The sequence below is a fragment of the Myxine glutinosa genome, chromosome 6, assembly GCF_964187855.1.
Source record: "Myxine glutinosa chromosome 6, kmMyxGlut1.1, whole genome shotgun sequence".
NCBI lineage: Eukaryota > Metazoa > Chordata > Myxini > Myxiniformes > Myxinidae > Myxine > Myxine glutinosa.
The window spans coordinates 55,893,348-55,911,019 of record NC_136266.1 but is presented as its reverse complement, the minus strand read 5'-3'; the positions used below and the strand labels follow the sequence as shown (position 1 = coordinate 55,911,019).

The 17,672-nt window shown below is 47.7% G+C and overlaps 1 protein-coding gene across 13 annotated transcripts in view; it reads left to right on the top strand.

The window, feature by feature from the left end:
• LOC137429802 (myocyte-specific enhancer factor 2C) overlaps positions 1–17,672 on the top strand; it is a 214,021-nt gene that overhangs the window by 187,656 nt on the left and 8,693 nt on the right. The window lies entirely within an intron of this gene.

The window sequence follows — 17,672 nt, the reverse complement described above, 5'->3', positions numbered from 1 at the left end:
TGTCGAGTTGACGGACCATCTCCAGAGGAAGCGGCAATAACTTTTGGAGATGTGCAGCAGTTGTTTTCCACTAATACAGAACGCAACAACCCTTGTATACCCGACTGTGAAGCCAATCATCAAATGCACCTGTCCGTACATTTTGCCACGCCACCTGTGATATAATCCTGTTGTTGACTTCTTGCTGCGACAGACAATCAGTGACATGGTTCTTTTAACAAATAAATCACCAAAGTGTAAAAGAAACTCACCAGCTTGATATACTGAGTTAAGAAAGTAAACCCAAGTCAAGAAGAAAAAAAATTCCATATTAAATGCCAAGTCTGTATATATATATATATATATATATATATATATATATATATATATATATATATATATATATATACACACACAGTAATAACCGGGCCTACGTCATTAATTGGTTCCATAAGCCGTGACGTAACTCGGTTTTTGACGTAAACCGGGCGTAATGTCTTTAAAATGCCTTAAAATGAAGAGAAACACCGTAAAACTAGAGTAAACAAGCGTTACGCCTAGGTCCCCCGTCGGGGAAGTGATGTGAGTTGACAAAGTGGAACACGCAGAAAACATGCTATGATATGATATTTCGCTCACAACGGTCAGACATACTGAGTTATGTCTGACCGTTGGCCATCGCCAAGGCGGCCATCTTGGATTTTGACGTGGCGACCCAATTTTCAATAGCGTTCTTCCTTATGCCTAGATATACCCACACACCAGAAGGTACTTCGCTTATTTTTCAAGATATTTCGCTCACAAGGTTCAGACATATATATGGTGGCGGCCATCCTGGATTTTGACGTGGCGACCCACTTTACAATAGCGGTCTTCCTTATGCTGAGATACACCCACACACCAAATTAGAAGTTGGTACTTCGCTTATCTTTCAAGATATTCTTCTCACAAGATTCAGACATACATGGCGGCGGCCATCTTGGATTTTGACGTGGCGACCCAATTTTAAACAGCGTTCTTCCGTGTGCCTAGATACACCCACACACCAGATTAGAAGTTGGTACTTCGCTTATTTTTCGAGATATTTCGCTCACAAGGTTCAGACATATATATGGTGGCGGCCATCTTGGATTTTGACGTGGCGACGCAATTTTCAATAGCGTTCTTCCTTATGCGAGATACACCCACACACCAAATTAGAAGTTAGTACTTCGCTTATTTTTCAAGATATTCATCTCACAAGGTTCGACATACATGGCGGCGGCCATCTTGGATTTTGACATGGCGACCCAATTTTCAATAGCGTTCTTCCTTATGCCTAGATACACCCACACACCAGATTAGAAGTTGGTACTTCGCTTATTTTTCAAGATATTTTGCTCACAAGTTTCAGACATATATATATGGTGGCGGCCATCTTGGCTTTTGACGTGGCGACCCAATTTTAAACAGCGTTCTTGCTTGTGCCTAGATACACCCACACACCAGATTAGAAGTTGGTACTTCGCTTATTTTTCAAGATATGCAGGTTACATTGTTCAGACAAACATGGCATCAGACATACATGGCGGCGGCCATCTTGAATTTTGACGTGGCGACCCAATTTTCAAAAGCGTTCTTCCTTATGCGAGATACACCCACACACCAAATTAGAAGTTAGTACTTCGCTTATTTTTCAAGATATTCATCTCACAAGGTTCGACATACATGGCGGCGGCCATCTTGGATTTTGACATGGCGACCCAATTTTCAATAGCGTTCTTCCTTATGCCTAGATACACCCACACACCAGATTAGAAGTTGGTACTTCGCTTATTTTTCAAGATATTTTGCTCACAAGGTTCAGACATATATATATGGTGGCGGCCATCTTGGCTTTTGACGTGGCGACCCAATTTTCAATAGCGTTCGTCCTTATGCCGAGATACACCCACGCACCAGATTAGAAGTTGGTACTTGATTATTTTTCAAGATATGCAGGTTACATTGTTCAGACAAACATGGCATCAGACATACATGGCGGCGGCCATCTTGAATTTTGACATGGCGACCCAATTTTAAACAGCGTTCTTGCTTGTGCCTAGATACACCCACACACCAGATTAGAAGTTGGGACTTCGCTTATTTTTCAAGATATGCAGGTTACATTGTTCAGACAAACATGGCATCAGACATACATGGCGGCGGCCATCTTGAATTTTGACGTGGCGACCCAATTTTCAAAAGCGTTCTTCCTTATGCCTAGATACACCCACACACCAGATTAGAAGTTGGTACTTCACTTATTTTTCAAGATATTTCGCTCACAAGGTTCAGACATATATATGGTGGCGGCCATCTTGGGTTTTGACGTGGCGACCCAATTTTCAATAGCCTTCTTCCTTTTGCCGAGATACACACACACACCAAATTAGAAGTTGGTACTTTGCTTATTTTTCAAGATATTCATCTCACAAGTTTCAGACATACATGGCGGCGGCCATCTTGGATTTTGACGTGGCGACCCGATTTTAAACAGCGTTCTTCCTTGTGCCTAGATACACCGACACACCAGATTAGACGTTGGTACTTCGCTTATTTTTCGAGATATTTCGCTCACAAATTTCAGACATATATATGGTGGCGGCCATCTTGGATTTTGACGTGGCGACCCAATTTTCAATAGCGTTCGTCCTTATGCTGAGATACACCCACACACCAAATTAGAAGTTGGTACTTCGCTTATTTTTCAAGATATTCATCTCACAAGGTTCAGACATACATGGCGGCGGCCATCTTGGATTTTGACGTGGCGACCCAATTTTCAATAGCGTTCTTCCTTGTGCCTAGATACACCCACACACCAGATTAGAAGTTGGTACTTCGCTTATTTTTCAAGATATGCAGGTTACAAGGTTCAGACATACATGGCATCAGACATACATGGCGGCGGCCATCTTGGATTTTGACGTGGGTTGCACCCACACACCAAATTCGAATGCGGTCTTTCGCTTACACACGCACGCACGCACGCCCGCACGCACACACGCACGCACGGACGGGCGGACGGACACACGGACAGAGGGGAAAGCCATAGTCCCCCTTTCGCTCCGCTGAGCGACGGGTGACAATAACTGGAGGAGGCTGCGGCTTCGCAGCAAATTGCAAATTGCAAATCGGTTCGGAATTGCGATCGGTTCGGCGACGCCGGATGCCGGCAAGGTGCCCGACGAGGCACCCCGGCTCGAGGCATGACACGGTCGTTTGTTTCACATGGGCCATGGGCCATGGGGCCTGACCTCATCGCGGACATTACACACTCTGCACGGTGACGTGACGTCTGCCACGGACGGTCGTCCGATCCGGCATCGTCATGTTTCGCCGTTGCCACGTTACGTTGGTTGTTTTACACAGTAAAGGAATACTGTAATCACAAAAATACCAGCGAAAGGCAAAGCAAGCACGCGACCGCAGCACAGGACAAAATGCATATGGCGTCGCCTTTGTTTTGAATGAGAACCAGCAGCTACGCATCGACCCTGAGCTGGCTTGTGTGCCGAGTGGCTCCGCGGCCTGCTTCACTACGGCGTGCTTTACCCAACGTGTCTGAGCAGTTTCACCGGTGGTCGTGTCGTGTCGTCTGTGATGAACGAACGAGCTCAGGGTTCCGTGAACCCGGCCGCCCCGGGGATCGACGCTCGCCTCCGAGTCGTAGGCGTGCCCCGTCTTTCCTCGAGCGGCTGAAGTTGCTTGCTTCTTTATTTTTGGACGATGCAATATACGCAGAAACGACGACGTACAGGCAGGCATTTGCAAATCCATGCACATGTGCACATGCACACGTCGATCGGTTCGTTGACGCCGGATGCTGACGAGGTGCCCGACGAGGCACCCCAGCTCGAGGCATGACACGGTTGTTCGTTTCACATGGGCCATGGGCCATGGGGCCTGACCTCGTCGTGGACATTGCACACTCTACACGGTGACGTGACGTCTGCCACGGACGGTCGTCCGAGCCGGCATCGTCATGTTTCGCCGTTGCCACGTTTCGTTGGTTGTTTTACACAGTAAAGGAACCTTTACACAGTAAAGGAATAATCACAAAAATACCAGCGAAAGGCAAAGCAAGCACGCGACCGCAGCACAGGACAAAATGCATATGGCGTCACGTTTGTTTTGAATGAGAACCAGCAGCTACGCGTACGTACAGTATACTGTACGTACATTTTTTTTTTTTATGTGCTTTTTATTGTATTTTAAATTGTTTTTTAGCTTCTTTTATTGTTAATTTATGTACTATTTTATTTATTTTAAATATATTTTTGAGGAAAAATGTAATTTTTTTCACATCCGTAGGAGTGACGTAAAGTCGCACATAATGACGTTCGCTGAACTGAAATTTACTCTAGAAGAGTGGCGTAAAGTCAGATTTGACGTAGGTCGAAATGGCGTAAAACGGAGTATGACTGTATATACACCTGGTATATATATATATATATATATATATATATATATAAGTTCAAAACACACCTGGTCACAAGTGTGCCGCACTGACCGGGTCCTCAGTCGAGGTCCTCAGCATCATCCAGTTTCGGCCCTTCAACCTCGATACGGTCAGCTAAGGTGGGCCAGCAGGGGCACATACACATCCACATGCAGCAACTACACCTGGATGCGTACATACCCCCACCCCCAGCCAGTGCAAACGCAGACTACAACAACAAGAACACCTCCGCATCCAGAATCCACAGCACCAAACAAACACGGTGGAACACTCAAACACCCACCTTTATACCCTTCACCCCTCACCAACAAAACACACCAGATCATTCATACACACCCATACACACACACACACACACACACACACACACACACACACACACACACACACACACACACACACACACACAACACCAACCAACCAACCACCTACCCTTACAACATACACCACTCAACATACAAAACACACACTCATGCAAAAATTAATTCATGCAAAAAACACACACCCTCACCCACTCACCTATATACACAAAATAAGAAATAATAATAGTAACAAAAACAAAACAAAACAAAAAACACGCACAACCAATCTACACCGTTCGACGTGCCTCCATAAACTTCCTCCATATCCAAAATGAGCCTTTCAAGGCAACCTGGGCCACCTTGTCACACATCCTCCTTCTTTCTGTCCCACACACTCCAAGACGAGCAAGAAATGCAGAAAAGGAATTGCCAATATACCCTCTACACCCCACCTCAAATGACTGACACGAAATATATATACATATTGTTATAGATCGCGGTTAGATGTTATAGACCGAGCGGTGGTGTAAGACCGCGACCTAACAAAACTCACCCGATTCCACCCGAACTTTGGCCGTATCGCACCGTAGCTGCCCAATGGGGAAAAGACAAAGGCGACGAATGCAAAGAGGAAAAAGAAGGCAAAGAAAGGTTTGGAAATACGACTGAATTTATTGGCTATTTACACACAAGCAAAAAGAAAGCAATCAAGGTTTATTTACAACACATAAGACGCAGGTGACACAGGGAAAATACTAGCTTATACAGACTTAATTAACCCAGGACAGAACAAACAAAAGACGGACTCACGCGGGGAATTGCAGGAGGTGGATGGCTGGAGGTGAACGCTTGGTGGAGCCAACGCGGAGCTTGGTGGAGCTGAACGCTTGGTGGAGCCAACGCGGAGCTTGGTGGAGCTGAACGCTTGGTGGAGCTGAACGCTTGGTGGAGCCAACGCGGAGCTTGGGGGATTGGTGTGACGGGTTCTCTCTCCTTCCTTAGTCCCACCCAGTCCAACAACTTCCTCTCGTGCTTCAGGACTCTTTCTCTTTCTTTCTTGGTCCCTCACTCTTTACCACCGACTCCTCACCGCAACCAACGCAACCACTTGACCACCACCTCTACTGACTGACTCTTCACCACTCTGCACTTGACGACCGACTCCCAACCAACTCAGACCAACTCAAAGTCCAACTCCAGGCCTTTCTGTCTTCTGCTCTCCTCTGTAAAAACGCATCTCCTCTGGCCACACCCCTGCCTTGGGTTATATAGGCCCCCGCCCCTCAACCTTTGCGAACCTCCCCGGCCGCTCTTCCTCCGCCCTCTGTAGCCAAACCCCTGGCTCATGGTTGGTCGAGCGGGGCTGGTTCACTCCTCCCCTCTCTGACGAGGTGGGGAAACGCCTTCCTTCCCCCAACCCTGCCTCGTGGTCAATGGCGGCAATTGGATCGGAGGTAATATGGGCAATCGAGGGCTCAGCGGTGACGAGAGGGGATGTAATATGGGATGGAGATTTTGGGGATGGGAAGGAAAGGGGATCTATTCTCTTTCACTGGTGCAATGGAGTATTTCAATTAATGGAAGACACAGCCTTACGCTAATACACATAATAAGGATATAACTGTCAAAAGAAAGGATATATCGTGTCCTGCATGTATGTTTTATGGACTAACTACGGAAACGCCCTTTGACCTTTATACAACCACAAACGGAGGGAGGAGGGGTGATATTTTACAACAACCTTTTACAACAACATTTTACCACAACAACAAAATAAAAAAACATTCTCATATCCACAACACTGCACCCTCCTCCCCTTAGGCACGTCCCGGGCCTATTACTTTTACCTTAGTGTGGCATGTAGGTGTAGTTCCCTCTACTTTTAGCCTGACCCTGAGTGCGACAGTTTTAAAACATAAATAAATGTGTCCCGCTGCTCCATTGCACCCTGCCTAACAGACTTACGCCCACAGTTAACCGAATTGCGGAATGGTCTTCAAACTACACACTGACGGTGGGAAGCATTATTTACACTGACGCTATTTTTATTTACAAAACTAACCCAGGACCTGTAATTGTTCTTTCTTGGGGGGGAGACAGTCTGTTCTGCATCAATGCACCATTAAAGCACCCAAAAACGCACCAAAGCACCCTCAAGCACCAATCGGTGCACAGTCATCACTGTTCATGAATAAAAATAACCAAACAACCCCTAACCCTGCAGGTGTCTCTTGCTCTTCGGCTCCCTCTGCTGGTTATTATTATTTGTCTTCCAGATGTTGTCATTCTCTTTTGCTTTGCTTACTGGCGGCCTATTTGCAATAAAGTGTGCCCAATGTGTCCTTCTTATTTATTTTATTTATGGCCCACAGGGCCGACTATGTGTGGTTCACCTGTGGGGCATCGGTGCCCTGTGGCCAAGGTCCGCCAGCAAGATTTCGGGCCCTCTTGGCCGGTTCCAGCAGAGGGGCCATGCCCCAACCCATGGGGTCCATAAGTGGTGCTCGGCCACAGGCATGTGGTCCATAATGTGGTGCATCGATGCAGACAGCTGGTTCTGGGAATTTCGGGCGCACAATGGCCGACCCACGCACGCTCCCCTCGGCGCCCAACGGCGCACAGGTCATGTGGGAGACAAAAGAAAGACAATTGAGCGAGGGGTAAGGTCACAAGGGTACACATCAATAAGGCAATGCAAGGCGAAATGCGTACGGAGGGCGAAGTGAGAAAGCTCGTCCCTACCGTACGTCACCCCCCTGTTACCTAGCCCACCCTTGCCCTTACCCCATATGTACAAAACCTACACATTAACAATTCGTCACTACTGTCACGTCTTCCCCATATTTCCCCTATACCAAATTCGTCACCACAATCCCTCAACTTCAAAAATTTGCCATCATCAATTCATCATCAATCCTCATAAGGAGGAAGAGATGGAATTACGCACAATGTCACACCCACGTCATGATGCGTCTCTCATTCCAAACATTTGCACAGTAAAAATAATTAAACATGGCATGGTGTGGAGTACCTGTCACCTCAGGTGAGTGGATGCAGATGGTGCGAGGAGATCCTTCATCCTAACTATCCTCTAAATGATTTTAACACACTTTACACTACCCGGGGTCTTTCTCCGGCCAAACCATTGGCCCTCTTACACTATGGGTTCTAAAAACCAATTCCCATTGGCCAAACTGTGGTGCTTTTCAATTTGGGGTCTCACTCCCCCGATTCATCTCCCGGTGCCCTCGCACAATTTCTGGGCTGTGGCGTGTACCTCTCCCAGTGGGTCTACCCACCTGCACACCTCCACCACTGCAGTTGCCACCCGAGCTTACCTAGCTCCTCACCCTAACCTATCTAACTGGGGCAGGCCCCTCCTGGCTCTGTCACCCCACTCGGTGCCCTCTGGCACTGGGCTACCCGGGTCCGTCCTCCGGATCCTCGGGCCCCATCCACAACAACTACTACCGGCTCCCAGAGCCCACCTGCGGCCTCACCTGGCCGACATCCTCACAGTGGTGGAGCGCCCAACCAACTACACACACTAACAGGCTACACGCCCAGCCATTTCCACAACACTAATGCACCCATCCACAGACCATTCTTTCACCCGCACCACAGATGCCAATATCCAACCACAATTTACCTGTACCCTCTACCTAACACTTACACTACCCGCCCCGGGTATCCGTGATGGGGGTCCACTCTTCCCCCATTCACACCTTCGCACCATCCACTCCACTCCACAATTTCCACCATACTCACTCCACGACCATCCATTCCAATCCTCCAGACCATTTATTCCATACACCTGTCTTTCATTCACCTGTTGTTGCACACCTGTGCAATCCTACCTGGTGCCACCTGCACCCTCCTCCTCTTCCTGGACCATTTGGTCAACACAACACGCAATCACCACTACTTCCTCATACACTGCTCCACACACCTGTTCAGTTGCACACCTGTGCAATCACACCTGTTCAATCCTCACACACACGGCATCATCTCAGCTGACTACTCCCCTCTGAAACTTGCGCTTCCCAGTCGTCCCTTTAAACTATTGCGCTCCCACGTCATTATCATCCACACTAATCTACCTGCGTCCCCACTACAGGTATCAGTCACTAACTAAACTTAACGTTACCTAATGTCAATCTTCGCTAGATCCCTACACACCATATCCTAACCCACCCGGGCTAGTTTTCACTGCCATACACCCCATAATCTAGTGCTCCTTTGCCCCCACTGTGAGGGATGGTGGATTTGCCATCCCACCACATCGGGGGTCTCTCTATCAATTTGGCACACCAAATTCCAACCAATTCAAAAATTTTCCATTTACTGCCAATTCTACCCACTATTATTAATTTCGTATCAAATCACTACCATCATCATCCGTCTACTTATTACATCCTCTCGGTGCGCCATGACATCATTAAACTCGGCTTCGCAAAGCCGAGCAATGAATTCGGGTGGTTTGGTTGCCTGCAGGTTGAATCCGTCCGGCTTTCGGTTCAAGGGAGGTGGTTTGGTTGGACCGAGATTCCACGCACCATCTCGGCGCGGCACCTTGCGGTCCCGGGCCCGATGGCTCCATCTCCCCCGGTCGGAACCCCGTCCCCACGAGGGGGCACCGTTCCGCCTCCTCCCACTCGCCCTTGAACCGGACCGGTCGCCTCGCCCGACAAAGCCCGGACTCGACCGTGCGGGGCGGGGCCAAGCCCGAATCGGCAACGACGCTTCGAAGAGAAACGACGCAGCTTCGATCGACGCCGGGCCTCGCACCCAACCAAGCACCCCTCGCACCGAGTGCTCGCATCGGCTATCCGTCGCTCTAACCACTAAACCGGTTACCATCGACGCTTCACTTGCATGCTTACAAGCATACGCTACCCCTTTCACCCTCACAAAACCTGGCGTTCCAACGCCGTCCGTACATTCCACCAACGCTCTCTCTGTTACACACCACACCTCTTGCGCACACTTCGGTCCACACCTCTCCTCCGTTACGTCCTCCGTAACACTCACCATGGGCGTGCACTCCGTATTGCTCTCACTCCCTGTGTCACACCCCGTACACACCGACGTGCATTCTTGCTCGCACTCGGTTTCACTCCCACACTTTATACCACACCCACTCGCCGACGCACACTTTTTTTTCCCACGCGTGCCATTTCCACTCACACGGGACCCTTCACCAACGCCCGGGTGTTTCCTCGATCCCAAGCGCGCGAAAATTCTTTTGTCGCTAAACATCCTCCTGCAAAATCTACCCGCACCATATACAGCACGTCTCACCTTCGGGGTTCTTCTTCCTCCCTGCACCAAAACCTGCAAACTTCCATTTGGATTAGCGAGTACAGCATCAGGATGTGCATTTAGACTTTGAGCAATTTCCATTCCTTCCTCCGATTGTTGCTCTTTTAACTTTAAGTCCCCGGTCTCTCCAATTTCAACTATACCCATAATTTCTTTGTTCACCTCGACGACCGTTGGCTTTAATAAAATTCCCTCTACCTCATCGGTCGCCGGCTTTTCCAAACCCCGGGTCGCGATTTCTACCCCCGTCATTGTACCCGTGCTTTCCTCCGCTTCGCTCAACCAGCGCTTTTCGGCCCGCGTTACTTCCTCGTGCACCCCTGGGACCCTTTCGCCCAACTTGCGGTCTCTGTCCCTCTGCTCCCTTTCCTCGTATGCGGCTCTGTCCCTCGCCATTCCCTCATTATTGGCCCTCATTCCGTTCATTAATATCGCGTCAATTCTATTACTCAATTTCTCCCCCTCTATTCTCAGCATCTCGGTGAATTGCGCCATGAAGTCCCCCACATCAAAGCCCGCTGGTAGTGGTACGGTCACGGGCGCGGCAAAATTTGGTGCCGCTTCACCCACGTGCGTGAGGACGCCATTTTGTGCACCTGATACACCCTCAACCACACCTTCTTTACTCTCCTCCACCACTTTTCCCACTTCTTCCCTGGGGTCCTGGGTCGATTCTACCCCGTCTATCTCTCCCACCGGCATCCCGTCGCCTTGAACAGCCATGGCGCGATTTCAAAATTCGGATTTTTATACAACAAACAAATTTCGGCTTTATAATTTCGAGCGCGTAAACGCGCTCCGGGTCCGATCTCACTCCTCGACACCAATTGTTATAGATCGCGGTTAGATGTTATAGACCGAGCGGTGGTGTAAGACCGCGACCTAACAAAACTCACCCGATTCCACCCGAACTTTGGCCGTATCGCACCGTAGCTGCCCAATGGGGAAAAGACAAAGGCGACGAATGCAAAGAGGAAAAAGAAGGCAAAGAAAGGTTTGGAAATACGACTGAATTTATTGGCTATTTACACACAAGCAAAAAGAAAGCAATCAAGGTTTATTTACAACACATAAGACGCAGGTGACACAGGGAAAATACTAGCTTATACAGACTTAATTAACCCAGGACAGAACAAACAAAAGACGGACTCACGCGGGGAATTGCAGGAGGTGGATGGCTGGAGGTGAACGCTTGGTGGAGCCAACGCGGAGCTTGGTGGAGCTGAACGCTTGGTGGAGCCAACGCGGAGCTTGGTGGAGCTGAACGCTTGGTGGAGCTGAACGCTTGGTGGAGCCAACGCGGAGCTTGGGGGATTGGTGTGACGGGTTCTCTCTCCTTCCTTAGTCCCACCCAGTCCAACAACTTCCTCTCGTGCTTCAGGACTCTTTCTCTTTCTTTCTTGGTCCCTCACTCTTTACCACCGACTCCTCACCGCAACCAACGCAACCACTTGACCACCACCTCTACTGACTGACTCTTCACCACTCTGCACTTGACGACCGACTCCCAACCAACTCAGACCAACTCAAAGTCCAACTCCAGGCCTTTCTGTCTTCTGCTCTCCTCTGTAAAAACGCATCTCCTCTGGCCACACCCCTGCCTTGGGTTATATAGGCCCCCGCCCCTCAACCTTTGCGAACCTCCCCGGCCGCTCTTCCTCCGCCCTCTGTAGCCAAACCCCTGGCTCATGGTTGGTCGAGCGGGGCTGGTTCACTCCTCCCCTCTCTGACGAGGTGGGGAAACGCCTTCCTTCCCCCAACCCTGCCTCGTGGTCAATGGCGGCAATTGGATCGGAGGTAATATGGGCAATCGAGGGCTCAGCGGTGACGAGAGGGGATGTAATATGGGATGGAGATTTTGGGGATGGGAAGGAAAGGGGATCTATTCTCTTTCACTGGTGCAATGGAGTATTTCAATTAATGGAAGACACAGCCTTACGCTAATACACATAATAAGGATATAACTGTCAAAAGAAAGGATATATCGTGTCCTGCATGTATGTTTTATGGACTAACTACGGAAACGCCCTTTGACCTTTATACAACCACAAACGGAGGGAGGAGGGGTGATATTTTACAACAACCTTTTACAACAACATTTTACCACAACAACAAAATAAAAAAACATTCTCATATCCACAACAATATATATATCTGACTTGTAGCAGATAATGCGAAATAAGAAATGTTCATTGCACTGAACATAATGATATATCACCATGGTGATGTCTATGCCTGCCCCTCTGCTCTCTCATCCTCTCTCCTCCACACCTCCCTCCCCCTCCTCACCTCAACATTAATAAAAGTTGATAAACCGTTGGATTGCATTGATATGTTGATGTAGTTCAGACTTTATGGGCAAAATGGCCTCTGCCTGTATCAAAGTTCCCTGTATATCCTCACGTGTCTTTGTGCCTTTATTGGGTTTCTCAGGTCCCTGTATCATGGTGATTAAGTATCCATCTCGTACGTCTGCTCACTCAATCTCTTTGCCTATTTTAACCAGAAAAGAACTGATTGTATTTTGAAATCGGCTAATGAAGCAGCACAAAAACATTGTGGCCTTCATTAGATCAATTAATCAAACAAGCTGCAAAATACTTGTTTTATAAACAGGTTGCTTGACATTTGAAAAGAACGTTATTTATTTAAAGGCTGGTGGAATATGCTTCTCCTCTTTTGTTTGGAGCTCCCTCTCCTCGTCTGTAACCTTTTTTGTTTTCAACGACATATCTCAATCGTACTTGTATTTGTTTGATACATTTGGTTTCTCTCGCTGTCTTGACAACTTTTGTACTTTTTCCCAAGTGCTTCATATTAATTTAATTTTCTTTCTGCATCACAATATCTTAACTCACTTTCAGCTTCCAAATGGCACATGATGCCAACTTTCACATTTCCTTACCACAAAAGCCACAATAACCAATACTGGGCACAGTCAACAGTTCTCCATGACGCAACCTGCTGTTATGCAGGACCTGATGATAAAACCATACAGAATGATATAATTTCACAGAATGGAAAATACATTTTAAAAATAGAGAATATTCAAATTGAAAAAAGGAAGATGTGGAGGAAAGGAGAGAGGTGGGCATTTGGAAGATTCGGAAATAAGGGAAAGTAGCTTGGAATGATCTGTCATTTTGGTCAACCTAACAAATTGATAACTTCATGCAAATATATTACTGGCATGATAGCATAGAGATATGTGCCTGGATTTGAATGCCAACCCGGCTATAAACTGCCACTCTGGTGTTCTGCGTTCTGGGTGAGGCATCAATGTGTGCGCCATCCATCACATGTTGGTTAAACTGGTGGACACATCTGTTGGTAACCCAGCAGGTGGACACATCTGTTGGTCATTGGCGAAAATAAACCTCACGGTGTCTTTTGTAAAGCGGAGGCAAGTCATCACTGGCATCCTGGCTAAATTCCAGATTTGCTGTTCTAACCTATCGGGAGCACTCAACGCATCAGCAGTACTCCCAGCAATGAGGCGAACTCGCAGCCACATGCTGTGCACAATGAATGATGAACTACTTGCAGCACTTTACATTTTCGTTACCTTTGCCACTGAAGGTCGACAGAGGTTATGTTTTCACCCTTCCTTGTTTGTCTACATCTGTCTTTCTGTTAGCAGGATATCTCAAAACATTCTGGACAGATTTCGACGAAATTTGGTGGAAAGGATAGATGTGTGACAAGGACTAATTAATTAGATTTTGATGAGGATCTGGATCCAGATCAGGATACTAGAACTGTTTAAGGGATTCTTCATCATTGAGTAATAGGGCCAAAAACGATATATAGCATACAAAATGTTATGGACAGATTCGGACAAAATTTAGTGAGCAGGTTGGGTGTCTGACGAGGATAAATTGATTAGATTTTGATGAGGATCCGGATCAGAATAATAGAACTGTTTAAGGGATTCTTCACCATTGAGTGATGGGGCCAAAAACGATATACAGCATCTCAAAAAGTTATTTACGGATTTGGACGAAACTTGGTGGATCGATTGGGTCTGTGACAAGGACAAATCAATTCGATGTTGGTGAAGATCTGAGTATGGATTCGGATACGAGAATTCTTTATTTAATCATGTTTTGAGCCTGGTGTTCGCTTAGCGGTTAGGGTGTGGGATGGGATCCTAGGATCCTGGTTTCGAATTTTTATTTTTTTATTTTTTTATTTTTTGTATACTGAATCGAGGCTCGTGAAAGAGCTAACATTTACTTCACAAACAAATCAACCAGACAAACAAAACACACAAAAAGAGGGAGCGGAAAACAAGATGGGGAGAGAAGGGGAAGCACACAAACACAACATTTGAGAGCAGGGAGATGTGTGGAAGGGAGAGGGCTTGGGGGAGGAGGCGTGGGAAGGGGGGTGGGGGGGTGGAGGGAGAAGTATAAAACACAAGGACACCAAGGACTTCCAGGACAGAAATTGGTATTTCAAAAAAGTGGAATTGCGGTGAAATTAGCGGGGGTAGAAAAGATCAAGGTTTTGGATGGGGGAAAGGTAAGAGATGGTGGTGAACAGCAGTTTTAAAGACCTGGAGGGTGGAGTGGGATTGAAGAGAGTGAGGGAGTTTGTTCCAGAGGTGGGAGAAGAGAGGAATGAAGGAGTGAAGGTGAGCAGAGAGTCTTGATTTTGGCAGTTTGACCATAAGAGGGTTGCAGGCAGATCTTGTGCGACCTGTAGGAATATTTGCGGGACAGAGCCCAGAGAGAGCTGGGGGGGCAAGGCCAGAGAGGAGTCCGTAGACGATGGAAAGACCACCAACCTGCCTGCGGTGAGTGACTGAGAGGCCCTTGGAGTTAGCTTCATCGCGGGAGATTCCAATGATTCTGAATGCTTTGGTTTCAACAGCGTGAAGACGAGCTAGGTGTGAGGCAGGAGCACCAGCCCAGAGGGGAGAGCAGTATTCCATTGAGCTGCGGATGAAAGCCTTGTATGTGGTGAGGAGCTCAGGTGTGCCAAGGAAGGACTTCGCACGACGGAGGATGCCCAGTCGGCGACTGGCTTTGGAGGCCAGATTTGAAATGTGGTTTTCCCAGGAAAGATCATGGCAGATAGTGAGACCCAAAAGCTTGAGTGACAGAACTTCTTGGAGAGGATTATTCAGAAAGTGGATGGGAGGGTTGTCCAGTCGGTCTTTTCGGAGAGACATCGTAAGAGTGTGATATTTGTCAGGATTGAAAGACATGGTCCACTTGTTTGCCCAGTCTGTGATTTTGTCCAGGTCTGCAGAGAGTGAGGAGGCAGCAGACTGCCGATCTGAGGGATGAAGAATGGAGCGACAGAGAGTAGAGTCATCAGCAAAGAGATACAGAGGATTTTCAAGAGAGTCAGAGAGATCATTGATGAAGACCAGAAAAAGCACAGGGCCCAGAACACTGCCTTGTGGAACTCCAGCCTGAACAGGAAGAGGAGATGAGAGAAACCCATTCAGGGCCACACGTTGACTACGACTAGAGAGGAAGTCCGCCAGCCATGCGTGGAGATTTCCATGGATACCAAAAGAGGAGAGTTTGGTGAGCAGAGCGGGGTGCCAGACCGTATCGAAGGCACGTGATATGTCAAGGGAGACTGCTCTAATTTCCTGTTTGGCATTGAGGACCTCCATCCATTGTTGAGAAAGCAGAAGCAGCATGTCCAGAGTAGAGTGTCCAGGTCTGAAACCAAATTGATGATCAGAGATCAAGCCATTGGAGAAGAGGAAAGATTTCATATCTGAAGCAATGATGGATTCCATGACTTTGCTGATAATTGGGAGAAGGCTGATTGGTCTGTAGTTGCTGGGATCTGTTTTTGCACCTTTTTTGTGCAAAGCGGTGATGTTGGCAGATTTCCAAGCAGATGGAAGATGACCTTGAGCAAAAGAGAGGGTGAAGAGAACAGAGAGAGGGAGTGAAAGAGCGGAAGAACAGGATTTTAGGACCCGTGGGCTGATGCCGTCAGGTCCAGTTGCAGAATCCGAGTCGAGGGTTGACAGAAACTTTTCCACCTTGTCAGGAGGAAAGGACACAGAGTCCAGGAGCAGCTGGGTACGACTGGGTACGGTGGGTACAGAGAGGGATGGGTTTGGGACAGAAGATTTAGAGGCAAACACATGGCTGAGGCATTCAGCTTTTTCACGTGCGGAGTCAGCCGTGTGGCCATTTGAGGTGAGGGAGGGGATGGAGGGGGAACAAACACCAGAAACAGATTTGACCAGACACCACCAGGATTTGGAAGAGGGAGACAGATAAGAGAGTTCGGTCCTGAGAACGGAGAGATATTGTTTCCTGGCTCTCCTGAGGGTGGGGACACACTTGTTTCGGGCTTTGTGAAAGGAAATGAGATTTCCTTCCGTTGGATTTGCTTTCCAGGAGACGAAAGCAAGTTGTTTCTGGGCAATAGCCTCACCACAAGATTCCGTGTACCATGGACGGGAGGAAGGGTAAGACAACAGAAGACGAGATGGGATAAATCTGTGCATGAGAGAGAGCAGTTTGCTTTGGAAGAATTCCCAGGAAGAATTTATGTCAGAGGCAGTAGAGATGGGAGACCAGTCCAGATGATTGATGGCTGCTTGAAGACCGTGCCAGTTGGCCTGAGTGAAATGCCAGACTCGTCGACGCTGAGGAGGCTCTCTGAGAATGGTCAGAGAGATGTCCACTTTAACAAGCACATGATCAGAAGAGCCGATTGGAGCAGAAGAAGAGCAGCAGACATTTTCAGGGAAGTTAGTCATAACCAAGTCCAGAAGAGAAGATGCTCCGTTGACTGAACAGAGCATCTTCTCTTCTCTGATCGAGAACGGAGTGATCGACCGGGACCTAATCCCGGTTGATCACTAAATTAATGCCAGGGGGGTTGACTCAGCCTGTCATCCTTTCGAGGTCGGCACATTGAGTACCAGTTCACTGGTAATTCCCTGTGTGTCGCAAGAGGCGACTAACAGGGTTGGTGGCAGGAAGGGCTCCGGCCATAAAAGATTGCTTCAAAAAGGGGACCACGGTGCCCGAAAAAGGCCAACCCCTGTTCTGTGGGGGAAAATGGCCTCCAAAGGTGGTTCTTTCTTGTTCTCATGTTTTGAGCAATGTACTATTTGAAAGCAGCATCATGCAACGGTGTTTTTGAATGTTTTATGTTATAAATTGTATTATTTGATTATCACATGAAATGTTCATAAGCGCTGACATGGTACAGGTAGGTGCGATGCACCGAATGGCTTTTTTATTAGTCCCCTACCGATGTACACTGGAGGGGACTATAGGTTTCCACGCCGTCCCTCCGTCCGTCCGTCAGTCTGTCAGTCCGTCAGTCCGTCAGTCCGTCACGCAAAGAACAGTTTTCCGGACTTTTTTTCTAAACGCTTAATGCTAATGATTTCAAACTTAGCACATGGTTTCCTCATGATAGGTTACAGATCGAGTTCGAACTTCACTACGTTTCGATCATTTTCGACAAAGTTATGGCACTTTAAACTTTGTGAATTCTGATAATTCTGATGATCCTTAACTCAGTGCCATTTTAAGTTTTAATTTCCTTTAAAAACCAATTTCTCTGCAATAATAGGACCGATTGAGATCAAA